General features: G+C 44.6%; 1 long non-coding RNA gene across 1 annotated transcript in view; it reads right to left on the bottom strand.

Moving 5' to 3' along the window:
- Positions 1-15,348: 15,348 nt before the first annotated feature.
- The window catches only part of LOC122241476, a 62,998-nt gene continuing 58,804 nt past the window's right edge, over positions 15,349-19,542 (bottom strand). Inside the window, exon 7 of the long non-coding RNA XR_006221645.1 lies at positions 15,349-15,645. This is a non-coding gene — a long non-coding RNA (uncharacterized LOC122241476). The remainder of the gene's footprint in view (positions 15,646-19,542) is intronic.

Below are 19,542 nucleotides of genomic sequence, written 5' to 3'. Positions count from 1 at the left end.
GACAGGAAGAGAGCGGAGTTGCTACGTCTCTTCCCAGCAGTATAGACAGGCCACTCAGATGGCCCAAGGGCCTGGGCCACAAGGTACGGAAAATTTGTCTGTGGTCCTGCCGACCCAGGCTCACTGTCTGGGGATACTGTCATCCTGTCCTGCTCAGATAATGACCCTCAAAGGCAGACGGGATCCAGCCTGAAGACCTCAATTGTAGCTCCACTCTGTTCCCACTTGCCAAACCCAGGTCCCTATTCCTAAGCCTTGGTTTCCTGGCTTACTAAAGCAACATGGCAAAGAGAGGGTAAACCCCACCATCACGTTTCCATCCAAGACCATGGGGATCCGAAAAGTGAACCTGCCCTGGCATTTTTTTCTATGTTCTTTATTACTTTACATACCCCCTACCATTTTCTGGAAAGGAATTAAAGCACACGAACAATAGGATATTTCACAGAGACCAAGAAGTATTTGATGATAATGATGATTCATTCAACAAAGTCAATCCAAAAACACTTATGCCAAGGTTGTTTTTATATATAAACCTACTTTATATGACATTCCATCAACCAGAAATCACATTTATCTGGCACATCTGCACTTTTTTTCCCAAATAGTAATTCATGTTTTTAATAAATGAGGCATTTACACTAGTAGAGAGGCTCAGAATACAGGATCCGCCCTGTGTAACACTGGGAATCATGTAACCTCACAAATCCACATGCTTCTTATCTCTAAAATTGGAATATTTCGATTCTAAATTGTCTTATAATGAGAGTGCTACTGAGCATCCAGATCTTGTTTTCTAAAACCATTCTCCAATGAAAGGAACCAGGGCCCATTGGAAGAGTGGTTGATTGTAGAACCAAGTTAGGGAAAATAATGGAGAAATCTGGAGCATTTGGGTGGCGCAGGGAAGTAAGGAAGTAACCTCAAAAGGATAATAGCATGTCAAAAAGGCATAGGAACTAACATGAAAGAGCTTTCAACAGCCAGAGCTGTAACAGTTTGAGAGCAAAATAAAGAATGGTAATATTAGACTATAGCTCATAGAATGAAATAACTATGAGTCAGTACAAATATAAATAAATCGATGAATAAATAAATGGGGAAGGGACAGATCTTCTTTGCAGAAGAATTACAATTATACACGAGGGACATGAGGGACATAGAAAGTCACCTTAAAACACCACAGGCAAGATCCACAGGTGGATGCTAGAATTCCATGCAGAAGTTTGAAGGGAAACACATTATTTGAGTAGTCTCAAAGTATCTCTGCCAAGACACTTATTAATTACAAAGAGAAAACAATAACTTTACAGTGAGGAAATCCAGCCGACATCACCTTCTCCAAAGGATCATGGTCAGCATCGCCAGTATTAAGATATACCCATATCCTGTGCCCCCTGGTATGATTGAGAAGGACAAATCACTGTTTAAAAGAATTTATGCATTTAAATTCAAGTTAGTTAACATACAGTGTAGTATTGGTTTCAGGAGTAAAACCCAGTGATTCATCACTTACATATAACACCGAGTGCTCATTCCAGTAAGTGTCCTCCTTAGTGCCCATCACTTATTTAGCCTATCCCCCCACCCATCTCCCCTCCAGCAACCCTTAGTTTGTTCTCTGTATTTAAGAGTCTATTATGGTTTGCCTTCCTCTCTGTTTTTATCTTATTTTTCCTTCCCTGTGTTCATCTGTTTTGGTTCTTAAATTCCACATATGAGTGAAATCATATGCTACTTGTCTTTCTCTGACTGACTTATTTCACTTAGCGTAATATACTCTAGTTCCATCCACGTGGCACAAATAGCAAGATTTCATTCTTTTTGATCACTGAGTAATATTCTATTATATATTATACCACATCTTCTTTATACATTCATCAGTGGATGGACATTTGGGCTCTTTCCATAATTTGGCTATTGTTGATAGTGCTGTTATAAACATTGGGGTGCATGTGCCCCTTTGAGCATTTAAAACAATTTTTTTTAATCTTTATTTATTTTTGAGAGAGAGACGGAGTGTGAGCAGGGGAGGAGCAGAGAGAGAGGGAGACACAGAGTCCGAAGCAGGCTCCAGGCCCCAAGCTGTCAGCACAGAGCCCAACGTGAGTCTCGAACCCACAAACCGTGAGATCATGACCTGAGCTGAAGTTGGATGCTCAACCGACTGAGCCACCCAGGTGCCCCATCTAATGAGCATTTTTGTATTCTTTGGATAAAAATACCTAGCAGTCAATTGCTGGGTTCTATGGTAGTTCTATTTTTAATTTTTTGAGGAACCTCCATACTGTTTTCCAAAGTGGCTGTACCAGTTTTCATTCCCACCAACAGTGCAAAAGGGTCCCTTTTCTCTGCATCCTTGCCAATATCTGTTGTTGCCTGAGTTGTTAATTTTAGCCATTCTGGCAGGTCTGAGGTGGTATTTATGGTTCTGATTTGTATTTCCCTGATGATGAGTGATGTTGAGTATCTCTTCATGTGTCTGTTAGCCATCTGGATGTCTTCTTTGGAAAAGTGTCTGTTCATGTCTTCCGCCCATTTCTTTACTGAAGTATTTGTTTTTTGGTTGTTGAGTTTGATAAGTTCTTTTTACAGATTTTGGACACTAATCTTTATCTGATATGTCATTTGCAAATCTCTCCTCCAATTCCATTGGTTGCCTTTTAGTTTTGTTGATCGTTTTCTTCGCTGTGCAGAAGCTTTTAATCTTGATGAGGTCCCAATAGTTCATTTTTGCTTTTGTTTCCCTTGCCTCCAGAGACATACATGTCTAGTAAGAAATTGCTGCAGCCAAGGTCAAAGAGGTTGCTGCCCATTTTCTCCTGTAAGATTTTGATGGTTTCCTGTTGCTCATTTAAGTCTTTTATCCATTTTGAATTTATTTTTGTGTATGGTGTAAGAAAGTGGTCCAGTTTCATTCTTCTGCATGTTGCTGTCCAGTTCTCCCAGCACCATTTGCTGAAGAAACTGTCTTTTATTTCTATTGGATATTTTTTCCTGCTTTTTTGAAGATTAGGTGGCCGTGCATTTGTGGGTCCATTTCTGGGTTCTGTATTCTGTTCCATTGATCTATAAGGACATATCACTTCTAAGGCATTCTTGATAAAAAATGCATAACCTCAAACTAATTCTAAGAAAATGTCAAACAAACCCAACTTGAGAGACACTGCAAAAATAACTGCCTGGTACTCTCTGAAGTATCAAGGTCATGGAAGACTAGGAAAGACCAAGAAGCTGTCACAGACAGGAGGAGGCTGAAAAGACAGGCCAACTAAATGCAATGCGCAATGTGGGATCTTGGATTGGAGGCTGGAACAGAAAAAGGACATTCATGCTCCCAGCAGAGAAGACAGCATAAGTAAAGAACATGGGGCCAGACAAGACGTGGGCCCCTCCACCTCTGGTAGGAGGGGGCCTGGATCAACCTCTGTTACCCCATGCTGTACAAAAATGAGCACTTTTTAACATGTGCCGTGATGGCAAAGAAGTTTGGCAGCACTGAGGTTGAGGACCAGACCAGTGGTGAACCTTTTCACTGCCCCTCCTCCTTCCATCATGCAGATTGGCCAAGGACCAAAGGAGCCTCTGAAATCAGTAATCCTGATCAGGCTGGGGCCGGTGTGTTCTGGGGGAAGACCCCACACATCTGTAGGCTCCAGTTTGGGCCTAGTTTCATTTTTGGGAGACAGTGCAGAAGTTATTTAAATATACAGTAGGAAAGACTCTGGGATAAAACACATCTGTGTTCAGATTCTCCTCAGAGCTATGTGATCTTGTGCAACTTACTTAACTTCTCTGATCCTTGATTTCCTCATCTGTAAAATGAAGATTAATAATTGCACTTACCTCTTAGGGATGTTAGTTGGAAGGATCGAGTGGGACATGGTAAGACGGCTCAATTAACAGGTTGTTTGCTTCTTTCTGTACCTGTCTTTGGGGGTGTTGGCAATAATGGCAGGTTACCCCGGAGGCATTAGGCTTCTGTCTTAAGTGAGAGTACCATCGAGCTGAATGGAATAGCTCAGTCTGTTCTGATTGATACACATCACTAATGGGGTGCCTGGGTGGCTCAGTTGGTTAAGTGTCCGACTTCAGCCCAGGTCATGATCTCACAGTTTGTGAGTTTCAGCCCCACATCAGGCTCTGTGCTGACACTCGCAGACTGAAGCCTGCTTCAGATTCTGTGTCTCCCTCTCTCTCTGCTCCTCCCCAACTCATGCTCTATCTCTCTCTGTCTCTCAAAAATGAATAAACGTTAAAAAAAAATTTTTAAAAATACATTACTAACAACACCACAAGTGGCGTCTCTGTGCAGGGAATAGATAATAAACATTAAAAGTTCCACACTGGTTTTAAGGGAGAACAAAACCCAAAACAGATCAGAGGTCGGAACTCAGATAGATCTTGGGAGTGAAAGAGCAAAGTAAAGATGAGACAAGGCATATACTGACTGTTTCTATTCTACATACATCCTCTCCTACTTCCCTAATAACGAGCTCAAGTTGTATGCAGGGTGGCAACACACCAGCCAAAAGACTACATTTCCCAGCTTCCCTTGCAAACAGTTATACCCAAATGACTAACTTCTGGCCAATGAAATATAAATGGACGCTACTGGGTGGAACTTCCAGGAAGGTTCCTTAAAGAGGAAAAAGAGTTGAGATGCATTCCTTTTCTCTTCCTCTCTTCCCTCTGCTTTTTATCTGGAAGGCAGGCTTAATGGCTGGAGTCGTGACCAATCTTGGAACATAGGGCAGCCTCAAAGTGGAAACCACATGCTAAAACAGAAACATAGAAGAGCTTCAGTTCCTGCTGACACCACAGAACCACCAAACCAGGGCTAGACCACCCACCTCCAAACAATATATTCATTAAACATTATTTCCAGTCTAGAATTAGCAATAAATAGAAACTCCTTACTGATACAGGAGTACGGAAAGACACGAGCTAGAGGAAAATGTGGTGACTTCTGTTGACCATCACAATGTAAAAGTTAGAGGATGAAATCTCTTTGGTGGTCTTCACCTGCAGAATTTCAATGCATAAGAAAGAAACCTTGGAGGTAAGAATGGAGTGAAAGCACGCGCGCACACACACACACACACACACACACACCCTGATTCATTTGCATAGATGAGGGACAGCAGGCTATGCAGGAGAAGAACAAGTGATAAAGTGATATTGTCTGGGCTAATTGATCAGAAGCATGGTATGAGCATCTCACATTTTTCCTCAAGCCTTGCTTCAACATCTATTCCCTAATTTAGCAATCTCTTTAGCAAATGAGACAATAACTATAGCCATAGACATCAGATTATCTTGGCTCGTTGAAGTCCCAACAGAAATTGGTTATTGTGAACGTTTTTTTTGGGGGGGGTGGGGGGAGAAGAGGGCAGTCCTGTGGGTATAATAAAAATCATCACTTTTACTTTGTAGTACGCAATTTTCTTAAGACTCCTCCGTGCAAGTCATTTCTTTCCTCTTGGATAAAAAACAGTCCTATTATATAAAGGACCTGTGGTAAATTTAGGTGTTCCATCAAAGCAATAGACAAGTTTGCTCATGCTGGGCTGGGAGAATACTCAATTGCATTCTTAGCCCGGGTAGAAACCTCACTGGGTAGATTGTAAAACATCACTGGTTACAAGTTTAAAATAAAAAATGCCAGATTCCCATAAGAGTCTGATGTTCAGGTTTTGGTATTATACAGACAAGAAGCTTCCAGGCCTGATGATGGGTAAGAGGGTATTCTGCAAAGACTCTGGGGTTTGATTACTTGTCCATCCATCCATCCAACCATCCACCCAAAAACATTCACTTAGGGCATCCTACATGCCAGGCATGGAGCTTAATGATGAATTAGACACATCCCCTGCCCTTGAGGAGCTCCTATTCCAGGAGCCCAAATAAGGATATAAACCACTCAACAAATGTAGTCGAGCCTCTGAGACTTCACTGTATTTCTCAGCACAAGCATAAATTAGTGAGCTAGAGATATTGAAAAGTAGGAAGTTAAAAAGCAAATAACTATAGATCCTAATTTCCCCCATGTATTGATTATTACTATTTATGGAATGATAGTTTTGTGCTAGGCACTTGACACGCACTATCTCAGTTAATCTTTACAATGATCCCCCTGAGACAGACATTTGTATCAGCAAGAAGTTTTAAGTCACAAGACTTTGGATTCTATCCAAGTATTCAGCTCTCAGTGGCCTAAACCTTAGAGTCATTTAACTGTCTCACGAGGGGAGAGGTGAGCAGTTCCAGGGTAGTCGAGCCGCTCAGTGGTGCCAGGGTGATGGGTGAGAATTTCTATGTTCTCCTGACCTTCTCTTCATGGTGACATGGGTATAGCAGCCCTAAACATCGCATTCTCAAATGACAGCATCCAAAGCAGAAAGAGAGAAAAGTAAGAGAAACTCCTCCCATGTCTTTTATTACTGAGAAAACTATTTTTCCAAGCTCCCTGGGAGACTTCCACTTTCAGCCCATTGGCCAGAACTGTATCATCTCCAGCTACAAAGGGGAATGGGAAAACATGTGTCTGTTATACTCCGCTCTTGTGTGAGGCAGGCAAGGAAGACGGGGCTGGGTGTGTGCTATCATTACCTCTTTTTACAGACAAGGAAGCCAAGACGTGGGGAGTTTTTACTTATACTTGCTCTAGTCACACAGTTGGAAATGGCAGAATTGGGATTAAAACTCAGGAAGGTCTGAACTGGAGCCCAGACTCAATCACCCACATCTGCTATACAAGACTGCATCGAGTTTAATAACTTTGCCCATTAATTGTATTTCCCTGCTCTTTCCATCAGCCTTTCATTGAGGTCTGATGTTGTCCATTCTTTCTATAAGGCAAGAGGCATCTGCAGTATCTCCCCAGCATTGTGATGGAATGGAAGTGACTGTTGAAATAATAAAATCCCTGGGAAGGGAGCAAGTGAACAGACGATAGTGGAGGCATGAGTGTGGACCAGGCAGTGTGGTGACAGTAAATTCAGCACAGCAGCTAGAAAACTGGCACGCAAGCAGGGATGGCTAATAAATGTCTGCTGTTCAGCAGAAGTTTTGCCACTGAAATGAAGTTTAAGGTGAAGGGCAGATCTTGGCCACCCAACAAACTGGCTTAGCATGTAATGTGCTCAAGGTACATTCAATTTCAGTGATTTCTCCTCCCCATAATTTTTAATTCTGCTTTCATTGGGAAATGCATTTTAATTTCTAAAAAAAGTATGCCAGGACTCAAATGCCCCTTAGCCATGGTGATTCAGGGGTTTCTTCTAGCAAATGGGTAAGGAAGAGTGAGTGGGAAAAATAACTCATTCACTGTATCTGCCAAGCCCCAGGTGAGGAGCCAAACGTGAGGCATCACAAGGAAGAGCCTGGGGGGTGGGGGGCAGGCTCAGGAGTATGGGCACGGAGGGTCCAAGCTCCTTGTGAATTGTCTACCTGGAAGGTGCAGAAGTGCCAGGTTATTCCAGGAACCGCAGCTCAGGAGTCAAGGTGACCATGAACTAGACGGGACCAGTGGGAAAAGTGCTAGAATAAAGAGATGTTAGCCACACAGCCCAGCTGGTAAAGAAGGCCAGCCATGCCATCCCCTGGTCCCACCTGGCTCACCTTCACCCCGGAATTTGTGCCGTTCTGGGTGCTGGGTGGGGGAGCGGGCGGACGTGGTAGGCGGAATAATGACTCCCCAGAGATACCCAGTCCTAACCCCAGGAACCTGTGAATGTTACCTTACTGACCAGAGGATCTGGCAGATGTGATTAAGGATCTCAAGATGGCGGGATTGTCTTGGGTTATTCAGGTGGGTCCAATATAACCTCCAGGGTCCTTATAAGGGAAAAGGGTGCAGGAAGAGGAGGCTCAGAGAGAGAAGACGACGTTCTGCTGTCTTTGAAGACGGAAGAAAGGGTCATGAACCAAAGAATGGAGGCAGCTTCTAGGAGCTGAAACACAGGAAGTGGATACTCCCTTAGAGATGCAGCCTTGCTGACACGTTGATTTTAGCCAGATAAGACCCGTCATGGACATCTGACCTCTGGAACCGTGAGAGAATGAATGTGTTTTGTTTTAAACCACTCGGTTTGTGTTGTTTGTTACAGCAGCTACAGGAAACCAAGACAGGAGCAAGGATCCAGCTGCATGCTCGTAGACAAGGTGCCGTGGATGTGGCAGGGAGGGGGTCTGTGTGAGGACACAGCCTCAGCTGCCCTGTGCCCTCTGTGCTCCCCTCCACTGCCGGCTACCTTTGTAAATTATCCTTGCCATGCCAGACCCTTTCCCCAAGCATGTGGGAGACTCCTGGTTGGAGCCAGGCACCCACCTCTAGTCTCTGTGCTGGAAATACACAAAATAACTTCTTTCAGGGCTAAAGGGCTGATAACTAAGCTTTTGATTTCGGAGCTTCTGCCCATTTCCTGGGTCACACTGAAGTGCCCCAGTGTGCTTCTCTTCCAAAGTGTTTTCCTTGCTCTGGTTTTAAACGATTCAGCTACTGGGACCGTTCTTCCCCCGCCCCCGTCTCTCTCTGGCTTCCTGGGAGTCTTGGTTCATTACATCCATTAGCACTTTCCTGTTTCTCCCCCAGCAGGAGATTTTCAAAAGCATTAGTTCAAATGGCAGCCGCCTCCCTTCCAGCAGAGTGTTGGCATCTTGGACCTTTTCTGGTGCCCTCCGGTGCACTCCCCTCTCCCTTGGCAGTGGAGACATCCCAGGTGTCCTCTCTGCATTGTGAAACCTGTTTCTGGTTAGAGAAAGCTGTGTGCCCTTGGGCTTTACAACAATTGCATTCCTTTGCAGTGGTTGTTCCCTGCTTGGGAAGATAATCACTTTCAGAGCCCATGGAGAAAGTGGACAAAATACCCAGGATGCATTAAACCTGCTTTCAACCTTAGCTCTGGAGTTTTCCTTGTTTTACCTGAGTTGACTGTGATCACAGGGCCCTGCATGCACTGCCTGACTCAGGTTAGACGCCTCATTCGGAAGTGTCTGAACAAAGGGGACTCTTCTCCAGCTTCCGGCACAAATTCCCATGCTGTGGGCACCCAGTCAGATAAGGATGGGCAGAGGTAGATCTGGTTTATTGCAAGAGCCATTTTGCTCTCTGAATTGCTGGATGAAAATCTGACCATGCTTCATTGTTAAGCATCCAGAACACATTATTAATTCAATGTAGAGGACAGCATTAGGCAGGATTGGTTATGCAGATAACCAGCAGCATTGGAGGTTCAGAATATTGAAAACTAAGATTTCAAAAAATAATAATATGCCTTCATAATTCCAAATATCAGTGGAAGGTATTTACGCCAACTGCATTTTGTTTTTAAGATCCTTTTCTCATTATTTAGCTAGAACTATGGATGATAGAAACTTTTATACAAGAGGAAGCCTCCACGAATCTAGGGGCCAAATGTCGATGAAGTCCATTGGAAGGGAACAGCTGAAAAGCTGGCTCCTGACAACCATGAACATATTATAGTGACCAAAAAATATATATAAACAACCAGCATTACGTTATATTACCAACAATAAAAAAAAGAAGTATGTGTCCTTTGGAAGCTTCTAGTGAAATCTTTTTTTAAAATTTTTATTTAAAAAAATTTTTTTTAATGTTTATTTTTGAGAGAGAAAGAGACTGAGCACAAGAAGGGGAGAGGCAAAGAGAGAGAGAGAGAGGTAGACACAGAATCTGAAGCAGGCTCCAGGCTCTGAGCCATCCGCACAGAGCCCGACTCAGGACTCAAACCCATGAACCGTGAGATCATGACCTGAACCGAAGCCAGAAGCTTAACTGGTGCTGACCCCAGGCACCCCTGAAATAATTTTTAAATGGCATGCATACTGCAACCCACTCCTGTGACAGTGGCAGACATCAGTAATCAACCACCATACTTTTCCTACTAGACCAAACTGTTGCATCAAAATCCTTCTCTGCACCGTCAGGGGACAAGTTTTGCCACACAAGATGAAACTCCAGTCTGCAAATTAGCCCCCCATTAGAAACTTTATTCCAAATCCCTTTAGAATCTGAGGCTTTAGCTCAGTAGGATGCCTACGTGTATAGAGCAGTGTGCTAGGCACTGGGGCAAAAGGGATACAAGGGATGTTTTGTTGAGCTAACCAGAATTTGTAAGATAGGGAATATCTTCCTGGGAAAGATAATATTTCAGTTGGCCCTTTAAAGGGAAAGAGGGAATAGAGACCATAAGAAAGGGGCAAGAGCATAAACAGCCAAGAGGATCAAAAGAATGCTCCTGGCATAATCCAGGTCCCATGAGGATGGGGTAGGAGATACGACTAGGAAAATAGGCTGAAGTCATTCTGTGAAGGGCTTTGAATGCCATACTAGGAGTTTTCTGAAGCAAATGAGAGCTGATGATGGTTTGTGAAGAGAGACCCAAAGCTATCTGTGTTTTAAAAGGTAACTCTTGAGGTGACTGGGTGGCTCAGTTGATTGCCCGTCCGACTCTTGATTTTTGGCTTAGGTCATGATCCCAAGGTCATGGGATTGAACTCCACATTGGGCTCCATGCTGAGCACGGACCCTGCTTAAGATTCTCTCTCTCTCTCTCTCTCTCTCTCTCTCTCTCTGCCCTTCTTCCCTACTTATGCTCTCTCTCTAAAACAAAAATTTTTTAAAAATTTAAAAAAAGAAAAAAAGGTAATTCTTCCTGCAACATACGGGTAGGTTTGCACAGGGTGGACCTAGAGAAGGGAATCAAGTATCTTAAAGGAAATGATGTAATCCCGTCATCTCCCTCCTTCCCTGCTGACATTACCAAGCCTATGGTCAGCTCATTCTTGGATTGATAACGTTGATCTAGATGCCTCTTCCTGTGGGAGTGCCTCTCGTGCTTCCATTCTCCCATGAGTCTGGAGGCTGCTGGTGACCTGTTCTACCCTAGGCTCACCCACCAGATTGTAAGCTCCCTGAGAGCAGGGACCTGGAGAAGCCCCTTGCCATGCCAGAATCAGCCTCTTCCCCACCCACAGCTAATGCCCCACAGACATCTGCTGAACTAATTCACTGTAGGGTCTTCCTCTTTTTATTACATACACCCCTACTGCACATTCTGCCCCCGCGGAGCAGATCTTGCTATTTTCCAAGCAGGAAAGCCTATTCCCAGGCTCCTCTCTCTAATCCCCTTCCACCTGAATGGAAGCTGTCTTCCCTCCACTCCCACAGAAACCCACTTCATGCTCTTCCTTTCTAAGAAGTCTATTCTGAACAACGTGCAGACCAGCCCCATCATTCCAGAGCTTGGGCTTTGAGTGCACGGTGCACGCTCCTTATGTGCCCCTGCCCACAGGGGAAGCTTTGCTGCCCCTTTGTTTCCGAAGGCTTTGTTAGCTCAGACTCACAAAATGTTATAACTAGAAGCAGCTGCACACAGCCACCTCCACTGGGGTGTGGTGGAGGGACTGAGGCCCTAGTTTACCCCGTTTGTGAGCGGCAGAGTCAGAATTAACTTGGTCTCCTGACCTCTCCACCATCTATAAAAACTCACAGCTGTGTCTCCTATTCACTGAGTACATGATCCGTGAACTTTCTACAAATAGTTGTTAATGGAGGTGACAACCATATATAGATTACCGACTTTGAAAGAGACATTTTTTTTCAGATAAAATCCATTTTACACTACAATGGCGCGGAACATGATTTTCAGTGCTTCCGAAGGCACTTGACAGTCTTGTCTCATGGTGTTTGCATAGATCCCATTGCTGTCACGGTGTTGGCAATGGGGTCCCTACAAATTACCACTGCAGGGGTAGAGTTTCTAGAAAGGCCGTCTAGATGAGGTAACCACTATAAAACACCAACCACAGGCCTGGCCTGGTCTCAAACTGGTTTACTTTGTTGTTGTTGTTGTTGTTGTTGTTGTTGTTGTTGTTGGTCTATCTTCCTGTTTCCAGATGCTGCAGCTCAGGCCTAAGATACACCGTTCACCCCAAAGGGTCCAGGAGATACCTGGGCTGGGGGGACTGGACTGATGGTTGACTTTCACTTAAGTCCCAGCTCAGAGCCAGGGGCAGTGCTGGAGACTTCCAGATCTCATTTATTACTCTCAAACCCAGCGAGGCAGGCATTGTCTGTGATTCAGGGGGACTTTATTACCTTGGTCGCACCTCAGGGCCTAGTTGTCAGCTACACGCTACTCTCGGGGAAAGTGTTATAAAGTGTACTTTGTATTCATTTGTTTATCTTTGCATTATGCCTACTGTGTTAGAACATAAATAATTTGCATTAATTGGTTTCCTTTCCACAAAAGGGGTTAATAATAGTTCCTACTTAATAGTGTGGTCATGAGAATTAGGTGAGGTAACATATGAGATATTCAAGAACAGTGTCTGACACGTGGCACCCACTCAAAGTTTCTTGTAAACTGTAATTACGATAATGGCGGTGGTTGATATTGTTTTGGTTTGTTTAATGTTACATGTTTTCCTTCCTTTTCCACACGAAGCTAATTTTTTCTAATAACAAAAGTAACGCAAGAAAAACATGAGACTAGCAATAAATCTTACTAAACACTATCACTACCTTGGCTAGATTATTTTAGATCCTTTTGGTATACATATGCATGTAAATGCAAGTACACATATGTACATACAGAACGTGTTTCCAGGGGCACCCGGCTGGCTCAGTTGGAAGAGCAGGCATAGGACTCTTGATCTTGGGGTCGTGAGTTTGAGCCCCATGTTGAGGATAGAGATTGCTTAAAAAAAAAAATTAAAAAAAGAAAGAAAGAAACTTTCAAAAAAAAACCCCACTTATTTCCAGAACATTATAAGCTATCAAGAATTTAACCCCCAAAGTACCCATTCATTGGCCACTTATTCATTTATCCAACAGCTATTACTGAGAATTGATGTGCCCGGCACTGTTGGATAAGGTGTTGAGCAAGGCTGTGCTGACTTCTCAGAACTTTCAGACACTTTTCATAGCTTGAAATGAGTGACTTTGAGAAGCATGTAGGATTTTTGTAAGAGAAACAAGCCTGGCTGGCTGATGGCAGAACAGACTTGCAGGCTCCTTCATTTGATACTCCTCAAGAGCCTGGAGGAAATCCACCCCCACCCCAGTGTGCTTCTACTTCAGCACCCCTCCTTGTCACCCCCGCCATGCTCTCATACCTCCCCTATCTCTACCCCCATGCACTCATACCTCAGACCTCCCTTCTCCCCACCCCATGCACTCACACTTTAGCCCTTCCCTCCTCCCCACCCTCCAAGCACTCACACTTAGGGCCTCCCCTCCACCACCCCTGCCCTCTTCAGACCTCCTCTCCCCCTCCCCTGACATTTCAGCCTTCTGCTCCCCCCACCTCCAGGCCCTCACCTGTCAGCCCTCCCCTCCTCCCCACCCCTCCAAGCATTCATAACTCGGACCTCCCCTCCCCTCTCCTCCCCCTCCTTGCCCTCACACCTCACTCTCCCCTCTCTGCAACACACACATTTATCAAGGCGGTAGGGTTGGCCATTTTTCCCACTGACTTTGTGAGAAGAAAACAAAGGTCTGAATTTTTATAGGGGAACATGATCGTCTCAGCGAAAAGCTCATTCACTGATTAAATAGAAGAAAAGCAATAGGGGTACTATTTACTGCTGGCAATTAATCAGACTTAACCCATCTGGTCGAGGCCAGCACTGGTACCCAGCGGTGTTCAGGGAGCCATTTAGGCACTTGGAGCCCCCGCCAGGGCTGCCGGTAAACTCTGCCCAGATTGCTGGGGAAGGAGTAGTGGGTGTGTATTATTTATGTTCCCCTTTCAAAAGAAACCCAACAAAAGAACAAAGCTTCCCTTCTGCTGGCAATGTTAGCAGCTCCAGCATATGGTGCTCCCTGGCTCTCTCTGCTGAGGAGTGGGCGTCGGGGCTGCGCGAAGGTACCGCCGGCAGCCATCTGCTGAGTGCCACCTTTTCACTCTGGGCTGAATTCTAACTGTGAAGCAGCACCTCAGGAAGGAGGGGCGGGGACGAGAGTGGCTTGGATGGAAGACACGATTTTGTGACAGAGGACATGTGCTTGTCCAGATTGCCACTCATCGCGTACGTGGCCCAAGTCCATTCTCCAGGAGAGGCGTGAGGTTGTGTGTGTGAGAGGAAAGATGCTGAAGGGCAGGGGCGGAAAGAGAAGGGGAAAGCGGGGAGGCAGGGGACAGGGAGGCTTGGACCCTCCGAGTGAAGTGATTTGTAGGCTCCTGGCCACCGTTTCTCTGTCAAAGATATTTTCGTATCTGCAGCCTCTCTCACGGATGCTTATGAAAACAGTCACAATGAAACCAGCCGCGATGGGTGAAAACTGTGTTTCAGGAGTGACTGGGGCCACACAATTAACGTGTAGTTCAATGTGGCATAACAATAATCCTTTTGTGCTCGGGGTTCTGAAATGAAAGACCTGGAGAAATCTATGCAGGGCTTGTGACATTAGTCTGGCCCTTTTTGTGCAATCAGCTTTGCTTCCGTGGCCCTGTAATGTGACATACAGCAGAGGAGGACGCAGCGGTAGAAGTCACAGAGCACTGAGCTGGTGTGTGTGTGTGTGTGTGTGTGTGTGTGTGTGTGCGTGTGTGTGCGCACGCACAATTGCTTGAGGCAATTAAAAATACTTACAATGTGTGATTTTAAATGTCGCAGACTGCATGCTGTTGTGCCCAGAGGGACTTGCCATTGTCTAGGCACACTGATGCTAAGAAACATGCATAGACGCGTGCACATTTTAAAAACCAACACGAAACACTTATGTGTCCCCGGAGATGATAAAATCCCCTGAAGACTGGTGTTTTCTTGGCTCAAATTCTGAGCAGTGGAATTTATTACCTTAAGCTAAGATTAACTGGGTTGTGTCAGAGGTTTTTTTTCCCCCTCTTTGTTTCTCCTCCTCCTGGAGATCCAGGAATCTTACTGACTTACTGAAACTGTCACCTCACACCTGTGATAGTCATAAGACGAGCCCTTTTCTTCTTGCCCCCAGCAGGCCCAGAGACCAGAGCCTTTCAAGGGTTGCTAATCCCTCAGCGAAGACAGAACAGGTGGAGATGGCATCTTCGTAAGTTAAAAAAAATAAAAAAGAGGAAAAAAAATTAGAGGAATTTGAGCACTGACATTTTCTAAAGGGTATTTCTCTTTTAGAGTAGAAATGACATGATGCTCCCTGGCCTTGGCCTCTACCTTCTTCCCTGGAGGAACTCCCTGGAGGGTGGTGCAGGGACCCTCAGCCCTTGTATGTGGGATGCCCTGGGAAATATCCCATTTCTGCTGACAGGAGGGGAAATCTGGTTTCTGTTACTTCTATTTCTGATGCGCCCTGTTCCTGACGTTTGTCTTGGGGAGCTCGTTGAGTTGCCTTTCTTCCCAGCCAACGAATAAAATCTGAAAGTCTAAAATTTAATTTGCAGGAAACAGGAGAGAAGGAGGAAATGCAGTATTTGTGTATCCTCATACGTATTCCCTAATATTAGATCCAAGTTTGGTCCCCGAGACAGTCCGTGTCTCCTGTAGGGACGCTCTACTCCACAGTGAGATAGTTTTGCCACTTGGATGAGGCTTTGTCAGAAAATGAGCTGTGCTTCAGATCCCAGCGCCTCAGCATTGGGGGAACTTCAATCCCTTAAAGCAGGGGTCTGCATGCTTTTCCTGTAAAGTACCAGATAGTAAACATTTTAGGCTTGACAAGTCAAGAAGCAACATGTAGCAACAGTTCTCCGTGAAAAGCTAACAGACCTCTGGACATTTTTACAATATGCATGTTAAAATGTAGAAGACATTTTTTAGCTCTCAGACAATACAAAACATGTGGAAAGCCAACATCTGCAGTCCCCTGGCAGCCTCCCCGTAAATGACTGTCCCCACTTTGCTTCCACCTTTAAGCCATAGGACACTCGCCCCCTCTCAAAGTCACCCAATCCACTGAGGGGCAGCTAATAGTTTGAGAGAACACTTCTTTGCATTGAACTACAACTTGCCCTCCTGCATTTTATTATTGAAGAATTATGTGAAGAACCGATTTTAGTCATTTTAAGAACTGATTTGAATTCCCAGACATAGCGTTGTTATTATTTATTTATTTATTTATTTATTTATTTTTGGTGAAAATCACCTTCTATTATTTATTCCCCTTCCTGGCAGCCATGTTGTAACCTTTAGTGTGTTGGGGTCCTTATGAAATAAATGATTGTGTTGTGCTATAATGCAAAGAAAACCCTGAGGGGCTGCTGGAGTTTGTGGAGCTCTTTGCCCTGATACTAAATGTGCCCGCACCGCACTGCTCCGCAAATTCATGTTTCTTTTTTCAGTTAGTCATCCTGATCCCTTATTATAGGGATTTCACCCATGTCCTTTCTCATCATTGTCTGTGTGCCTACTGAAGCAGTCCCCCCTCCCCCCCCCACCTCTAATTAAATGCTTCTAATCTACCAGTGGACTCACCAGGAGAGAACAGAGAGCCTAGGAGCCCTGGGGCCTTTGGTACTTGACTCAAGTACTTTCATCAATGAAGTATTTAAACCACTTAGAGGCAAATTCTTCCTCTTTCTCCCTCTCTCTTTGCCTCCCACTCTCCCTTAATACCAGCTAGGTTTTTCAGTAAATGTGAAAGTTTGCCCAAAGTGTTGACTGCCATTTGTGTAGTTTGCTGATTATGAATTCCTAAGGGCAGTGACTTTCTTTCTCAACATCTTAGCCTTAGATCCTGGTCCAGTGCTTCATTATTAGGAAGATTAGGATAATATATAATATGGTTTAGTAACCAAAAGAAATCAACCCTCAGGGACATAACAGAAATGGCCAGCTTCTGGTATGCTATCTATTTCCACAGATCAGTCATTGACTGTCGTGAAACCCGGATCTATGCAATATATGTAAATGTGACCAGGCTGTGTTGGTCCTGCTGCTACACTACGTTCAGGGCTCCAGGCTTGGCTGTGTGGATGTGGTCTCTGTTTGTAGCTCCAGATTCTGGGAGGTAACGGTGAGCTTTAACTAATTACACCTCGCATCACCCCCAGGAGGTAGGTAATGATTATAGATGTGCTTGGCTGAAGTAACTCTGAATGTCTTAATAATCACTTAATAGAATCTTATCATGAGAAGCAAATTGCATTAAATGGGCAAATGAAGTTGACTGTGAGAAGCAGAGTTAGGAAATAAAATGCTATGGGGGGTTTTATATGGGAAAAATCCAATTAACACCTTTTTAAAACAGTTGGCCCCATGGCTTTTTCATATCCCTCACAGTGCCTATCACAGGGTTATGCCCTGAGTGAATACTTTCTCAATCAATGTGGAAGAAATTATAGGTAAAAAAAAAAAAAAAAAAAAAAAAAGTAGGGGGGTGTTGTGAAGGGTACGTGGGGGATGGGGAGGCAGGTGTGAATGCCATCTGAGATCCCAATTCTACTTAGCAGCAACTAGCAAAATGATTTGATGGTGAAGCCACTGGGACAAGCTTGACAAAAAAACAATTTTTCCCCTTATCTTACTCTTCACCACAATGGCTGTTATGCAACATGCCAACCAGGTAAATTGTGTGTACGTGATGGATGTGCCCTTCATTTATCCAAATCTGGGAAACCCTAATGTTGAAAGAGCCAAGCCTGGATATCAAGGCAGGAAGATCACAAAGTTGGTGAAGAGAGAGCTCAGGTGGGGTAGGGTCCATGTACACACCCTAGGGAAGACGGCTGGAATTATGTGTCACACTGGAAGATAGGGAGACATCATGGAAGCTTCAGTGAGACTCTTGTGACCCTGAAGATAAAGAAGGCAGGTGAACCTTACTCAAGTGAATGATTCTGGGGAGTATCGTGGTCAGTAACAGAGCTGGGATTTCAAAACAAAACAAAACAAAACAGAACAAAACAGAACAAAAAACAACCTGGAAGGTGGCAGAAAAGCGAGCACAAAATCCAGACAGCATGTCCAGGATATACAGACCCAGCATGGTGTGTAGGGAGATCAGCATGAAGTGGCAGGGGGTGGGAGAGCCAGGTTCAGGGGGGCAGACAAAAGGAGCACCCAAAGAAGGAGGTCTGTGCCTGACACTCAAACTGGACCCCAAGTTAAAACTGCACTCCAGAAATAGCACACGGTCTCACTGAGTCCTTAAGCCTAGATTGTGTATGTACACATATACGCACATATATTTACGTATGTATAGGTAAGTCTATATATCTGGAAAACTCTCCAACTAGTAAGAGGACCTCCTACATAGAGGTGCATAGAAAGGGGATACGAAGAGTGAGCCTTCGTTTTTCCCACACACAGTTCTGTGTTATTTGATTTCTTCCTTTTTCCAAGGAACACGCCTTCAGGTAACGCAACTACCACATACTCTGTTGAAAAATAAAATGGGGAGGTAGTGGAAACACACGCCACTTAACAGAAAGGGCACTGGGACTTTGGTCTTTGCTCAGAGAAATCGCCTCCCTTTTTACTCGAAGCACAAGACGGACCCTACAGCTGCTTCCTAATGTTTAAGAGGGTTCTGAGATTTATTTTTCTCACAATGCAAAAAAATGTTTACTTTTGCCTTTCTCCTGGAGGCTCTCACAGCTCCATCTCTATTAGGAGCCTTTTTGTAATCATTGCTTGCCAGCATTTCCTCTACTTAGCACTTCCCTTGCCCACTGCAGGGATGCCCTCCTGCACCGCACGGCCTCTCTAAATCAGCCTTGTTTCCTCAGTCCTGAGATGGAGGTGCTGCTCTGGCCATTACCGCCTAATGGCATGTTCTGTTGCTTATGTTTGTCTCATATCTGTGATGGACAGACCTCGGGGATGCATTTTCACGTCATTCTAATTGAGCATGGAACATTCTGTTTTCCTGCCTTGTCGGGGTGACTAATGAGACAAAACAAGCAGGTGCGATGAGCAATCAGGGTCGCTCTCCTCGTATGGAGGACCGTTGGCCGCAGAGGGCAGAGCAGCAGAGGTGGTGATGGGCATAGGGAATGAAGAGGTGACGCAGGCTTGTCCAGCATCACCCAAAAACTGGAGTTGCCGGCTGCAGACTCCAGGCCAGCGCTGATTCTGTCCGCGACAGCTCAGCAGTAACAACCTAATGGGTTTTCCAGACCTTGCGAGGGGTGCTCAGATGTGAATCACCGATGCTTCCAGAATGCAGTTATGTCTCTCAGCAGTGCAGATTTCTGCTGACTCCTTGGGGAATTTTAATAACATGTCATTTAACAAATTAGAAGGTGAAGCAAATTAAATACAGTAAATCAAAGCAAAGCTTGACAAACAAAGTAGATGCAAGCAGATCTTTTCAAAGCACGCAGATTTGAAAATGTAAGGTTTCCAAACCATTAGCAAAAAAGGGAAAAGTTACCATAGCAACTCCCAAAGTCTGCCTAGCTAGCTAGCCTCAAAGCCTTCAAATGCCCCGCCCTGTGCAGGGGGAGAAGTGGGAGATGTTTGAGGACAGTAAGAACAGTTTTTTTTTTCTTTTTAAGTAAAGGAAATAAAGAAGCAAGGTTGGTAGATTACAATTCACCTTTAAATGCCAGAAACAGCCAGCCCTCTAATGCAGAT

Source organism: Panthera tigris, chromosome C1, assembly GCF_018350195.1.
Source record: "Panthera tigris isolate Pti1 chromosome C1, P.tigris_Pti1_mat1.1, whole genome shotgun sequence".
NCBI classification, from domain to species: Eukaryota; Metazoa; Chordata; class Mammalia; order Carnivora; family Felidae; genus Panthera; species Panthera tigris.
The sequence above is the reverse complement of the archived record's forward strand: the minus strand, read 5'-3'. Positions and strand labels throughout refer to the sequence as shown.